Genomic DNA, 15,589 nt, shown 5'->3' on the forward strand with positions numbered 1-15,589 from the left:
TAGGCAAACAACAACAAAAATGCGTTTTCCCAACACTAATGGTGTTGGTGATTACGTCTCCTATGCAAACATGGGCAAAATGAGAGTAATGTTTCTTCGGTATCCGAACAATCTAAATATATTACTACGCTATAAATATGATAATTTCTTAACCATAAATTTGGTCTAGCCAAGCTAGAAAAAGCCACTTTGCGTAGCACCGTTCACCTCGAATAAGGAAGTTATACAAGCATAGATCTACCTATTTTGAGAACCGTGAGAACTTATCCATGCTGACGACACGAGATGATTCGATGTAACACTATTAAAAGATAGCGAACCAGTAATACTCTTAGTGTACCTATCCGTATTAACTACTTGTTCTCTACCAAATATTGAGCTTTACTTACATATGCCTGATTCTCTTGAGGGTAATCATTGACAAAAACAGCATTACGAGTATGATTACGAGTCATTCATATTCAAATACAGGGACACAGTATCAGTACCAGTATCCTTGATTGTTTGTATATCTAGCCTATTTGTAAAAATCATTTAATCCTTTCTCAGGACAATCGATTATGACCGCTGTGATTCAGAAAAGTGAAATATCGTAGGTACAAGAGTTTTTGTTTTTATATTATACCTGTCTGCAGTGAAATGATATTATATCATAAAATTATTCAGGTGTTTTTACTTGGGTCGCCACATGTGTTCTCTTCTTTCTCTACTTCCAAATTAGGGCTGTTGTCTGCTTGATTGCAATGTATAATTCCGGCTTCCTAATATTTTGAATTTAGAACATGCTGATTTAATTAACTTCATGTTTAGGAGTACGGATAGCACTGTTTTTTCGACATTCGATAACATTAAATAATCATCAGATTATTCGCCTGGTGTACGAAGCAAAGCATAATTGGTTGTAACCATCAATCGCTGAAAATTGATTATTTATTCATCATTTCAATTTACCGATGGTTAATTTTGAGTGCTGTCAATATATTAATGTTATGAGAAAATATAAATTTAAATTTCAACAAAAATTCTTGTATTTCAATAAATAAACCTTATTTTTAATAATGTATGAATGATGTTAATGAGTTATTTTGTTATGATTTATTCTTTGTTAAAGATAAATTATTGATTTTTTAAGGATTCGAATGGGCCGGCAGTAGAGTGTACAAATCACAAATGAACCTCCTAGCAATGACCTCATTCGTGAGGAAAACCGAACTATAGCTACCAGTAACCAACGAGGTGCATCCGTGGCCGAGTGGTTAGCGTCTCACATTATCATGCCGGGTGTTCGGGTTCGAATCCCGTTCTGGCCGGGGGATTTTTCGTCAGAGAAATTTCCTTCGACTTGCACTGTGGTCACGCGTATTCAAGAGCTTGCACCTCGGAATACATTCAAGGCGTGTTATTTGACTTAAGAAATCTCAACCAAGTATTAATAAATGACGCTAGTTAATGCATACGTTGAGACGGCAAAAGTTCCACAAGGGAACGTTAACGCCATTCAAGTAAAGGTGGGACCACAATGCCGCGCTATGCGTCGCATTGCGACAATTGTGCTATGACACTTCATTTTAAATATGTGTGTTTCCATTTAGTCAAACATAATAATGCGTTGCGTCATTAGCATCGTTGTACTAAACGCTAGCATTTGTTCTAAACTGCTTGCGCCGAATTATCGATGGCAGTGGCATGGTGTCGACGTCTGGTGGCAACTTCAAATTAGGGCCATAATTTGGGTCCCAAACTCGTTAGTGTAATCTCTATCAGATTAGAAGACACGAAGCCGGTTTTTAAATTCTAAAATTTGAATGAAAATTTTCACATCATGTTATTTGATTACTTGAAACACGTGTTTCTGACTTTCATTCAACCATCTGGCTAAACAATTCCAACATTGTTGCTGAAATTTTCATCTTCATAAACAATTTTCGTATGAGACTTTTTCACCACCTGCAAACAAAAATGTTTTTCATTTAAATGGAATACTAGTTTGATATGGAAAAGCTAATTTACATTCATAATTTTAATTTTGAAAACGGTGTTCATTCCGACTGAAAATCAGCTATTCTTTCACGCTCCCTTAAACTAGTGAACGAAGTTCAATGCCGCCAGCGCGGATATGGCAATGTGTTGTTTTTAAAAACATTCAACTGATCCGTGGACACTACAAGAACAAGATTTTCATACGAATTTTATTTTGTTTTTGTTCACATTAAAAGTGGTGACGCGTATGCTAGATTGTGACTGCAAATCAACAGACTGCGTCGGGCAAATGTTTTAGTACAAAACGCAAGCAATGACAGCTGATGAGAAGCAACGCACAACGCTGCATTCTGTTTCCACCAAGTTTCCAAGTTAAGTAACCAACGAAATTGCTACGAGTCTTCGGAAGTAAGCAACACTCAACTTTTTACATCCGTTCTACGTAACGATAGTTCCAATCAGTCTTCCATGTTTCACAAAAAACACTGCGTCCGGAATAAACATGTCCACGCTGCTGTTCACAGTTTTGTGTTTGAGTACAAACATGATTTTTTCGTACCTATGTTCGAAAATGTGACATGTTTGTATTCGTGGTATGTTTGGACATACGATGTTTAATCCCAATGTTTCACATGATGTTCGAACATGGTGTGCAGTTTCTCTTGCATTTTCACCCCAAGCACCGGCAGTGCGTAGAGTAGAAGAAGCGCTTTCCTTTCATGACAATGGGTGCTTCATCAAAAATATTGGGCAAATAAAATAAACCTCTTTTTCTGTTCTGAACAAAATAAACATCGATTGATATGAGAGTTTTTCACATTTGATATCATTATTTAGTGCACGTATCAATTTATATATTGAATTCATGTAACATTCGCTATTATTAGCTATTTGAACAAGTACTAAAATTGAATTATTCAGCAGTGACATGTTAGGTGAAGAGTAATGGCCAATACTGCTTGTTCGCGACGATCGCGACCCGAGCTATAAAACGAGCGGAGAAGAGGAGAAGAAAGGATGATGCAATCGCATGCACACATAGCATATGTAGTGCAGTGTAAGTGTAGCTTTTAGTTTTTTCCTTCATTCAGTTTGTGATAACATCGAGAAATTAATGGTGTGTTGTAGCCGCTGAAATTTCTCTGCTGGTTCTGTTGTGTGCCGCTGAAGGTTGCATATAAAACAAATTTTTGGGAATTTATTTTTTTGGTCAGCATTTGTACGACGTCGCCCGCTATGCAGTCGGCTCCCCAGACTTTAATTGCCAACATGCACGCAAAAAAAATAGAAAGCTTCTTTCTATTCAGAGAATGTTTTCTTTGAACGAAACCAAGGATTATTTAATCAGACTTGCAAAATGTGCATGAACGATCTATAAACTTTTACTTAGTCGCGGCAATACATTAACACACTCTTTACAGATACACGGACCGAAGGTTGTGCAGTCCACTAATGATTCAACAAGAGCCAGAGGTTGTACCGCTCATGACAACTCTACACGAGCTGATGATTGCTCCGGCTAGTGATCATTCTATCCTGGATTCCTCGAGTCGAAAAAGACGCACCACGCTAGATATGGGGTGCAGACTTGCAGACTTGTCGTTGCTGATTAACGGTCAGCTGCATCCCAATAGGAAGTATCCCATGTCGGACACACGTACAGAGCACTGAAGACTGCAACATCCCAATTATGAGAACACTTGTAATACTAACCTCGAGCCAAACGCGAATAATCGGTTACATATTACTAACATAGTTGTAAGCAAACATTGTCAAAATATTGAACTCCCGGCCCCGTTAGGCTGACGCCATATGAGCCTTAATAAAAATATATATTTTGGTGCATGAACTTATAGCCTCTTAGTTCGTGCAATTTTTCAAATGCGAACTAAATTTCAAGTTCGTTTCTGTGAAAAAGTATTCTACGAAGAAAAGTTTTGGGATGAATAATTTCTTTCCGTGTATGAAAAGAAACGAAACGAAAGCAATGAATACTGCGACATCGGGTGATATGTTTACACATGATGTTCTTGAATTATATACATCGTGTTTGTTTTCACATGTCTATGTTTGTGTATCATTGTTCGTGTTGGGGATAGACACTCAACACTAGCGAGAATCACGTTCGAATTCAAACAAAAACATGGAATCTTCACATCGCGTGGACATGTGTAAGTGTTTTTCGGAAGACTGGTTCCAATTGATATCTATCATAAGGTGACATGGTTTTTTACGCGGATTTTGCAATTAACGCAGTTTTTTTTCGCGGATTTTCGAATGAACGCGGTTTATTTTACGCGTATTTACCAATTAACGCGGTTTTTTTTACGAGGTACGTATCCCCCGCGTAAAAAAAAACCTTGGTGTATGCACTGTGTTTCACAACTATAGAACCACCCATTTTTTCTGAGTTTCCAGAGATAAGTAAGAAGTCGGTTGAATAAAAGTATATAGTATAGGATAACTATCTTCATTCAAAAGACTGGCTATTTGAACTTTACTGTTGTGTTCAGGCGCGAGACATTTAAAAAACTAAAATTCCAGTGTTTCATAACTATAGAACCAGATGGAAAAATCTCACCCCTTTAACGTCAATTTCACATGAATTAAAATACGTTTCGAATTCGTAGGTGATCTGTATTTATTTTTATTTATTTATTTATTTGCTCATAATAATTGTGACGTAAGACAACGTCTTTTTTAATGCCACCAAAAGAATTCATTTGGCCTATTTCATTCAATTAAAAACTAAACTACACTAGTTCCTGAAGGTCCCAACTATTTATTGTTCTAATTCATGCTATCAAATCTAGCAAGGAGTTCCCGCTTAAATCCTGAGGCGGATTTAATTGATTTTATGTTGATAGGTAACGCGTTCCAAATTACAATGCTTCTCACGAAGAATGACTGTCCATAGTACGAAGATTCATGATAAGGAATTATGAAGTTCATGGTTCGAGATTGCCGCATTGGAATCAGCTTACTAAAAAGGTAAAGAAGACACCCGCAGGAAGCTCCAAGAAAATCACCAACAACCCAGAATCACTTCGAATACGACGGAAAACCACTACAGGGTTTTCCCATCACAGGCAACGTTACTCTAACAAATTACCAGACTGGCAGGGGCCATCTGGGAAACAAAGGCGGACCACAAACAACTCCAGACATCAACTACGAAACATGGATAACGTGAAACTTTAAAAAAAATAAATTGAATGTTCACAGGATCACATGTATTATAGCGACTTTTTCTCCTAGACAACACTACAAAACTTTCTGCATTTGGGTAGACTATGGTTTTACATATTTCTACATTTATTTGTACATTTAACTTTGCTTAAACTATGGGGACATCACATGTGCACATGGACAAAGCTATACAATACAGGGTACCTGGGGAGTGCGGTGAGGACACAAATTTCCTCACCGACTCCTCCTGCTTCTTTGCGGCGAATTCTCCGCCGGTTAGTAGCTTCCAGCGGGTTCGTTGAAGGCGCGAGGGTAACGGCGCAGCCTTTTCTCCGACGCGTTTTGGTTCACCGGGTTTCGCCAAGAGTAATTTCCCTATTTTAGCAATTTTTAACATTTAAAAAAACTGTCCCTGAATTATATAATGTTCGTACCTGTACTCGTTTTGTTGCTCGTTGCAATTAATTATTGAGCAACTTCTAATAGCTATGCAGAATGCTCACACTGAAAACCATTCAAATTATTATCACAAAAAACCACGTTATATAAAGAAATGCTTACAAATCACGATCGCGAACAAAACACACAATGGTTCCGCGATGTCGGACAGATCTGAGTAAAATGGTCGAAGAACATTGTAGTCCTCAGATAAACCGCAGGGTATCTCGCGATTCAGAGCTCAAGCTCAGCCGAAGATAATTTCCACAAAGCATCCCCTTGTGTGCATCTTGCTTCGACCAACTATCCTTAGATACAGCCTTCTCATTTCCCTCCCCAAACTCAAGGCCACGAAAGTAAGCGCTGCGCGAACAGACACTCATTGGCCGAACAACTTTGGCGATTGAGCTTTCGCCCTGCTCCAGGGAGGTGGGATGGAAAATCTAAGCTCTTAAGTATACTTTCTGGAGTATCTTTTAGTTTACTTTCGGTTGTGACTTAGTGGAGGTACACTGTAAATGTTTCAGTGTGAGTTTTTGAATTTAAATATTTGATATTTGAATAATTACTAACCATCCCAACCAATAAATAAATAAATAACTATATATAAATAAAAAATAATTATAAATACACAAAAATATTGTAAATAAATAAATTTAGAAATAAATAAACAACACTCAATAAATATGCACACCAATAATAAATAAGTAAATAAATAATCCAAAAATATCCAATGATGAAAACAGTTGTGGCAACTGTTACAATGAATTACCAGAACGAACACCCTATTAGCGTATTTTGTAGGTACGATACTCTAGAGTATCTCGATAAATTATAAATATATCGCAGACTAGCAATCAAGGCTACTCGCAACTTATTCAAAGAAGCTGCCGTTGCATTACTATAAAGAAAATCACATTACATAAAATCCGGCTTGTAAGCTGCTTCTACTATTTGTACGATCATTCCTCATAAGGTCTTGACAGGGTTTTGATTTGGTAAACAAACTGACCAGTCCAGAATCTGAAGTTCTTATTCATCAAACCATGCCATGACTTTCCGGATTTTATGAATTGATGCCAGATTACCCAATTATCACATTGCTTTCAATGTAAAAACAACATTAAATGATTCTGAAGAACTTCGTTGCACTTCTGACTGTTCATTCGTGTTGATGGTAAGCTACCTAAACCAGACCTTTTTGAGAAAATTCTCCCCAAACCATAAAAAACCAAATCTCCAAAGCTGCGGGTCCAGAAACTAAACTTGGTCAAAACCACCCCGAATGGGTCATTTGATCTAATTGAGAACTAAAGATGACCTACGAGTTTGAAACTTATTGTAATTAATGTGCAATTGACGTTAATTTTGTGAATGAGTGAGACTTTTTCCATCTGGTTCTATAGTTATAAAACACTGGAATTTTAGTTTTAGGAATGTTTCGCGCCTGAACACATAAATGAAGCTCAAATGACCAGTCTTTTAAATGAAGATAGTATACACTATATACTTCAATTCAACCGACTTCTTATATATCTCCTTAAACTCAGAATAAATGAGTAGTTCTATAGTTGTGAAACGCAGTGTATATCGAATATGATTTGAACAAATTTGGACGAAAAAAACGCATAAATTCATCCCATTTAGCTTGATATGTGCGAGTTACCACTTTGCCCCCACTAGGTGACGACTTTACCTTCAAGCAAAAAAAAAGTCACAGGAGGGTTGTATCCGAGACACGACCGCATAGTTGACGTAGGATTCCGTTAGGCTATCTGTTGATTTTGGATATGTTTGAAGAATTATGATGACAGAAGGACATCATAATTCTTCAGGATTCAGAAGGATGGTAAACATTCGTTGGATGATGCGTATCAGATAAAAGATACCGAAGTGGAACGAGACATGATGAAAACCACCCTCTGTGATCCTAGATGAGATGCCAATTCTTCATGTTATGTATGGATGAAATAAAGAAAAAAAACTCACCAATGTAATATAAGACAATTTGCAATACCGATCACAATTATAATTTTTTCTCATCAGTAAAACATGTTACTTTGATATAGAAAAAACACATTTGGAATGGAAAAGGTTATTTTGTTTTAAAATTTTTCCTTTCTGAGTGTTTGTTCAACCCAATGCGAATTTTAATTGGACTAACAACAACTAATACTATATGTAGAGCATATGGGTAATCACTTTTTCTAATATTTCTTCACTTTTCCAATTTTTCTCACCGTTTAAACTTTCCTTGGGTGAAAATGAACACAACAAAACAGACAGCTTAAACCAAACGACCCGTTCTCGAGCGGGAACACACCATGGTTTTTATTTATGAAAATTTAAATAAATCGTTTCATATATCAAGTCATTTTTAACATAACTGCTACCATATACAATTTTGCACCTACACTTGTGCTAAATTTTTCACTATACACGATCGGTCATTGATATGTAATTTCACGAAGCAACCAACATTGAAGTTCCAAATTGAAATATTATTTGCTGGAATTAATCGTATCAATCACCTTACTTGCAATATAAAAATGCCCCCGACTTGCATATATTTGTAATCCCGATTTTCCCAGGGCACCTTGGTTTTGATATCTCTGTTATTTTTTCGGTAGGAATAAAAGCTCCCACTATTTTTATGTATTTGCAGTGCCGATTTTCCCCAGGCAGTTTGGTTTTGATGTCTCTGTTAGGGAACATATTTCGGTACGAACAAAAGCCCCCCTTCTTCTTCTTCTTCTTCAATGGCACTAACGTTCCTAGAGGAACTTCACCGTCTCAACGTAGTATTACTTGCGTCATTTTTATTAGTACTTAGTTGAGATTTCTATGCCAAATAACACGCCTTGAATGCATTCTGAGTGGCAAGCTCTAGAATACGCGTGATCACAGTGCAAGTCGGAGGAAATTTCTTTGACGAAAAATTCCCCCGACCAGAACGGGAATCGAACCCGAACACCCGGCATGTTAGTTATGACGCTAACCACTCGGCCACGGGAGCATTCTCATTCATGTCTGTAGATTATACACGATGGAATGCAAAAAGCACACAACAAAAACCCCCCAAACAAAAGCCCCCCTACCTTTATCTATTTGCAATGCCCCCCCAGGCAGCTTGGTTTTGATGTCTCTGTTGGGGACCCGCCGTATGTGTCGTCAATTTCGACCAATCAGAAGTGAGTATTTCCGTTAGAATAGGGGTTGAGATTTTTCATTGTTCGATAGTTAGTTGAACGACATATATTATTTTGTTCAATATAAAAAATTGTTATGGAGTACCGAAATCTATTGACGCAAAAATTTCATCAATTCATCATGAAATGACTGAGCAATAAGCGTTTGAAATTGGACAATTTTCACGATGTGCTCGATTTTTGATTTTCAATTTGTACCCCAATATGTTCCCGAAAAACGTAATCCTACGTCAAAAGTTCGATTTTTCACCGTTTTTTTCTAATGATAAAAAATGTACTATTTTTAATTTTTATAGTAAAGGCCGTATGCTATCTTGAACAACAATGAGCTATAATATTCTTAGAAAAACGGGAATTATAGCGGTATGTGGACGCTGGAAATAGACATATTCCTTAGGGTGATCACTATGTATCCACTTCCCCGACATGTAGTGGAATGTACGTGGGATAAATGATCTAGATAAATTTGACAATATAATTTTTTCTTAAATCAGTGAGAAATGTCAAAAGGTGTTATCGCAATTGGCGAAACATGGCTCAAGCCTGACTTTTGCCCACTTTATAGTATTGAAGGATATAGTGCAACCTTCTCTTGTCGGAAGTATCGGCTTGAGGTTTAGTCGTTTTTGTAAAAAAATCGATCAAGCATAAAACTGTTGATAATCACAATTAAAATGGATGCAATTCAATACATACAGAGCTGTCAATCAATGGCCAGTTGTTCGATATTCTAAGTGTCTATCGCCCCCCTCCCCCTCTCTTTTGACTTCAACATATTTCGGAAAAAGACTATACTATTCAAAATCGAGACCATAACTCGATACAATTATCTCCTTCAGTAATCAGGTTATATAAATTCCAATACGCTTACTACTCGCCCGGTAAGCAAAAATATATTAGACCATGTTGTATACGATCATTGACGCGTCATTCTTTAATAGTATCTTCATTGCAGGCATACGGTTGAAGAGTCAAAACAAAATTGAAAAAATAGGTGTAAAAAGGCATATTATCAACATTTTTTGAGCAACACAAATCAGTCCAACATGTGGAAAACTATGTACTCTATGTTCAGACGCACTAAATATAAAGCTCAAGTTAGCCTGATTTATAATGGTAGGGATTTTACAAATGGTAATAAAGTATGTAAAATTTTGAATATTTTTTTTACAAATATTAGCACTCAATTATTATAATTTTTTTTTTATTATTATTATTATTTATTTGTGATCCATCTGACTTGTAGTCTACATGAATATAATTAACATTAAGGTAAACAATCAAAAACATCAAGTGGACAAATTAAAATGTTTCAAACGACGCTTAAATACATCCACCGAACAACAGAAATCGAACAGGTGAAACACATAATTAAATTCACGACACATTGATACAATTGGTTCATTTCTCCCGTATTCGGTTCGCCTGAAATCTATCCGCAGGAATTCCCTTGGTCGCAGGACCACAGCAGGTGCGTTCAAATTAAGCTGCCCAAGAATATGGGAGTAATCCGCTTCTCCTAACAATACCTTTGCGACAAATAAAGCTTTGGCTGAGCTACGCCTTTGACGCAGAGTTTCTATTCCAAGCAGGCGGCAGCGATACGGTGGTAGATCAGCGGGGTTGGTCCATGGAAGAGACCTCAGTGCAAATTTTATAAATCGAGACTGAACAGCCTCAATTCTGTTTATCCAGACATGCGCATATGGACTCCATACAACAGAAGCCGTCTCCAGAACCGATCTTACAAGAGCGTAGTACAGTGATCGGAGACAGTAGGGGTCTCGAAAATTGTTTGCAGCTCTCATTATAAAACCTAAGTTTCTGTTTGCCTTAGCGATTATGCTAGAGTAATGATCTCTGAAAGAGAGTTGTGAATCGAGATGAACTCCAAGGTCCTTTACCACACAGACTCTCTTGATGGGGCATCCTCCAATGTTATACACCCAGTAAATTGGAGATTTTTTCCGTGTGAAGGTGATGACAGTGCCTTTCTGAACGCTGATGGTCAGAAGATTAAAACAGCACCAGCTTTCAAACTGGCTAGTGAGTCGCTGCAGTGTCTTACAATCCTCAGTGGATCTGACATAGTAATAGAGCTTAAGATCATCCGCATATACAATTCGACAACCTGATGGGATGAGCAAGCACACATCGTTGAAAAAGATAGAAAATAATAGCGGCCCTAGGTTGCTTCCTTGAGGAACACCTGAACAATTTGTAAAGGTGTAGGACTGCGATAATCCAAGCTTCACAGTGAGTGGTCTGTTGATCAAGTAGGAGCTGAGCCATCCAGTGAAGTTCGAGCAAGAACCTAATCGTTTCATCTTAACTTGTAGCAGTTGATGATCCACACGGTCGAATGCAGCCTTGAGGTCAGTGTAAACTGTGTCGATTTGCGCACCATCCTCGATTGCTCTGACGCAATATGATGAAAAATCAACAAGGTTCGTGTTGATCGACCTCCCTTTGAAGAATCCATGTTGATCTGGCGAAATGTACGATTTGACAGCATTGAAAAGCACGCCACCAACAAGAATTTCGAATAGCTTGGACCCAGCGCATAGAGAAGTTATACCACGATACGTAGACACGTCACGCTTATCACCTTTCTTATGAATAGGAAACATTACTGATTCTTTCCATTTCTCCGGAAACTTCCCCTCTGACAGTGACTTATTGAAAACAATTGTTAATGGAGCAGCAATTGACTCAGCACCCCTTTTCAATACAAACGGTGGAATTCCGTCAGGTCCAACAGCTGAGGAAGATTTTAATTTACGAATCGCATCAATAACGTTTTGTTCTGAAAAAGTGAAGTTTCCTATTTCAATCACGTCCTTAGGCACATTCTCTAGTGCCAGGCTTATAGCTTCATCCGTGATGTGGAATGGTTATCTAGAGACATTACTAAGCGAGACGAAGACAATCCATGTATGTACTCCATATATGTCCAGAACTAATTTGTTTACCCGTCGAACCAGAATAAGGTAATTATGATCATGTATCAGTTGAATCACAAAAAAGGTTGTGGGCCTGATAATATTCCAACAGATATCATCAAGAAAAATCATGTTGCTTTTTCTACAATTTGCTCACAAATGTTCAATGTAATGTTGTCAACCGGAAGCTATCCACATTGCTTGAATGTTGCTACAGTTGTATCAGTTTTCAATGCCGGTGGCTCTACAAATCCAAGCAACTATCGACTGATTCCAACACTATCGGTTTTCAACAAAATATTTGAGAATATCCTTGTGAATCGATTGCTTGATTTTTCGAATAAAAATAATGTTCTCTACAAGTTTCAGTACGGATTTAGACGTGAGTGTGGGACTTCAACTGCCATAATTGAGATTCTAGATGAGCTAATTGAAGGAATATATCATAAAATTATATATTCCTGGCCTGTTTTTAGATCTTAAAAAGGTATTTGATACGATAGATCACAAAATATTGCTGAAAAAGCAATTTATGGAATACATTGTCAGCAGTTATCTCTCCGGTAGACAATAATATGTATTACTGAATAATGGAAAAATTACTCTCGGTCCAATAAATGTTGGCATACCTCAAGGTAGTAACATTGGACCTTTACTATATCTAATATTCAATGACATAGGAAACCTGCCTTTGAAAGAAACAAACTGCTTGCGTATGACACAGCATTATTTTATCCATACTGTGACTCGAGATCAGTAGTCTCACTAATGGAAAACGACCTAACTATCCTTAGTAAATATTTCAGGGCTTACTCGTTATCATTGAATCTAAACAAAAACTAAATACATGCTCTTTCACTCACCGAGGAAAAAAACATGACTAGTCCAGACCCTAAAATTTTAAATGTATCTATCGACAAGATCTCAAGTTTCAAATATCTTGGTGTCCACCTAAATTCTCACTCACTCCAGGGTACTGGACGTACCATATGAATAGCATAGAAAAAAAAATATTCGCTCTGCGGTGTTTTGAAGAGGGTGCCCTTATGACCTTCTATTTCGGATGCATTTATTCACAACTACAATACGGTATTTAACCCTTTCACTACGGCAGTGTGCGCCGTCGGAGTGCTACCGCAGAACGGAGCACTGCGCCGAAAAGTATACATATCACCCTGATGTGGTCTAAAGACGACGCTCGTAGTGAGTATGGTGGCATGCATGCAAAACGATGCTCAAGAGACTGCAAGTGTTGCAAAATAGATGTTTGAAGGTAGTATACAAGCTAAAGAGTTTGCATCCCACCCTGGAGATGTATGCGAACCATTCTCATTGTACACTGCCTCTCATCGGGCTGCGCGATTTTGAGATTAGTAAACTCGTTCACTATGTGATAAATGAAAATAATAGTCACCATAATATTATGATACCTACAATGAACCATGGACACATGGCACGGCAAGGGCATTAGCTATTATGGACCGTCTCGCTTTAACGCACTACCACCGGAAAGCCGAATGATAACACGTCGTGATCACTTCAAAAATAAACTGAAACTCTGTTTTAAGTCAAAAATACACGAATTCATGATTTAAAAAGCAATCAGCTACAACAATTCAGTGATTTTTTAATGTGTCTCTTCTATTTTATTCAATATATTTTGTCAGTATATTTACTAAATTTTGTTATTTTCCTGCCTCATATTTGAAATATAAATTTAAATTGGATCCCTTAATAGAAATAATATTATTCACTGGGATCCCATTATCAGAGTAGGGGGAAAGGGGGGAATTTGAACCACCTAAGCAAATCGCCTAATATTTCCAAACCAATACGGTCTAAATCAAAAATGTCACATTGTATACTGTGCTACACTTGTTTTCTCTCAATCAATAATGTTTAATCATTGTATCCAGCTTCAGACTACCAAATATATCATAGAATAAAAGAGATGATTTTTGGACATTAAAATTTGATGCGGGGTGAGATGGACCGTCTGTGGGGTGATTTGGTCCAGTGTGTGTTTCATTGAAAAAAACATACTTATGTTTATGTAAAATATTTTGGGATAATGTTACAATCAGTAACAATGTTTTGGGATCGATACCAGGTGTCTTGGCCAGATTCCAGACCCGAAAAGTTGGATTGACACCATCTCGAATTATGCATGAATCTTTTCACTGTTGTTCGAGCATTCTCAAACACTTTCGATGCTTGGTCAAAGAAAATCCGTTCTTGATGGACTGCGTTGCTCTTTCAAGCTCCTCCTTCTTCCAACGTTGTCTGCCCATCCTCTTTTTGTAATTCCGTGACATCTGGAATCAATTAGATCAAAGAAAAGCCTCAAACCTGTAGGACCAATTCACCCCACAGAAACGTGTCCATGTCACCCCACACAACATGCAAAAATTAAAATGCAATTAATTTCATTTATTGTAATCAAACTTACAGTTTCGCTGCATCAAATTGTTCCTCTTCTGTAGACGAACAGAACTTTACCGCACAACACACGAAAAATTTGTTCAATCAGCGGGAAAAACCTTAAAACCACGATCGGAAAATTCACATTTTTTGACAATCAAAGTCCTTGTTGTGTTCATGCTACCGTTTCCTTCCACCTGTCGAATTTTACCAAATTTTTTTTAACGTTAGTCACACACGGTTCAATAATAAAAGAAAATGACATTATAAAAAAATCCAAGTTGAGCCGTGCTTTATGTGTCATACGCAAGCAGTTTGTTTCTTTCAAAGGCAGGTTTCCTATGTCATTGAATATTAGATATAGTAAAGGTCCAATGTTACTACCTTGAGGTATGCCAACATTTATTGGACCGAGAGTAATTTTTCCATTATTCAGTAATACATATTATTGTCTACCGGAGAGATAACTGCTGACAATGTATTCCATAAATTGCTTTTTCAGCAATATTTTGTGATCTATCGTATCAAATACCTTTTTAAGATCTAAAAACAGGCCAGGAATATATAATTTTATGATATATTCCTTCAATTAGCTCATCTAGAATCTCAATTATGGCAGTTGAAGTCCCACACTCACGTCTAAATCCGTACTGAAACTTGTAGAGAACATTATTTTTAATTAAAATGCAATTAATTTCATTTATTGTAATCAAACTTACAGTTTCGCTGCATCAAATTGTTCCTCTTCTGTAGACGAACAGAACTTTACCGCACAACACACGAAAAATTTGTTCAATCAGCGGGAAAAACCTTAAAACCACGATCGGAAAACTCACATTTTTTGACAATCAAAGTCCTTGTTGTGTTCATGCTACCGTTTCCTTCCACCTGTCGAATTTTACCAAATTTTTTTTAACGTTAGTCACACACGGTTCAATAATAAAAGAAAATGACATTATAAAAAAATCCAAGTTGAGCCGTGCTTTTTGAGATAAAGGGGTGTTCCAAATCACCCCATATGTCCAACTCACCCCGTGTCACCCTACTACTAATTCTGTCCACTCGCCTCCATCATACTAACATCGTTTCATTATTCATCTATTGTTTTTTTTTGTTTTCAAGTCAAAAAAAGCCCAACTCCAGGAAGATCAGGCGAGAGTTTTTTTTTAAGATGGAGGTAAGTGGAGGGCAAAAAAAATCTGATGAAAAGTAGAATGTATATGAAGAAATTCTTGATTGTTTGCTACTATTAACTCATTTTCTTATTTTGTCACTTAGTCCGGTTTGACTGAACAACGGCCAACTGATCTGTTTGAGCTTTTTGAGCGTACAAAAAGGCAATAAATTTAATCTTTTTTCAAGACAACGTTCGACCCATGTCAGGAAAGTCGTGGAATAATACGGAATCGT

The 15,589-nt window shown here is 37.2% G+C and overlaps 1 protein-coding gene across 9 annotated transcripts in view; it reads right to left on the reverse strand.

Moving 5' to 3' along the window:
• The window catches only part of LOC129771049 (whirlin), a 550,739-nt gene that overhangs the window by 102,661 nt on the left and 432,489 nt on the right, over positions 1–15,589 (reverse strand). The gene's annotated exons all lie outside the window — the stretch shown is intronic.

The sequence above is a fragment of the Toxorhynchites rutilus genome, chromosome 2 (genome assembly GCF_029784135.1).
Source record: "Toxorhynchites rutilus septentrionalis strain SRP chromosome 2, ASM2978413v1, whole genome shotgun sequence".
Classification (NCBI taxonomy): domain Eukaryota; kingdom Metazoa; phylum Arthropoda; class Insecta; order Diptera; family Culicidae; genus Toxorhynchites; species Toxorhynchites rutilus.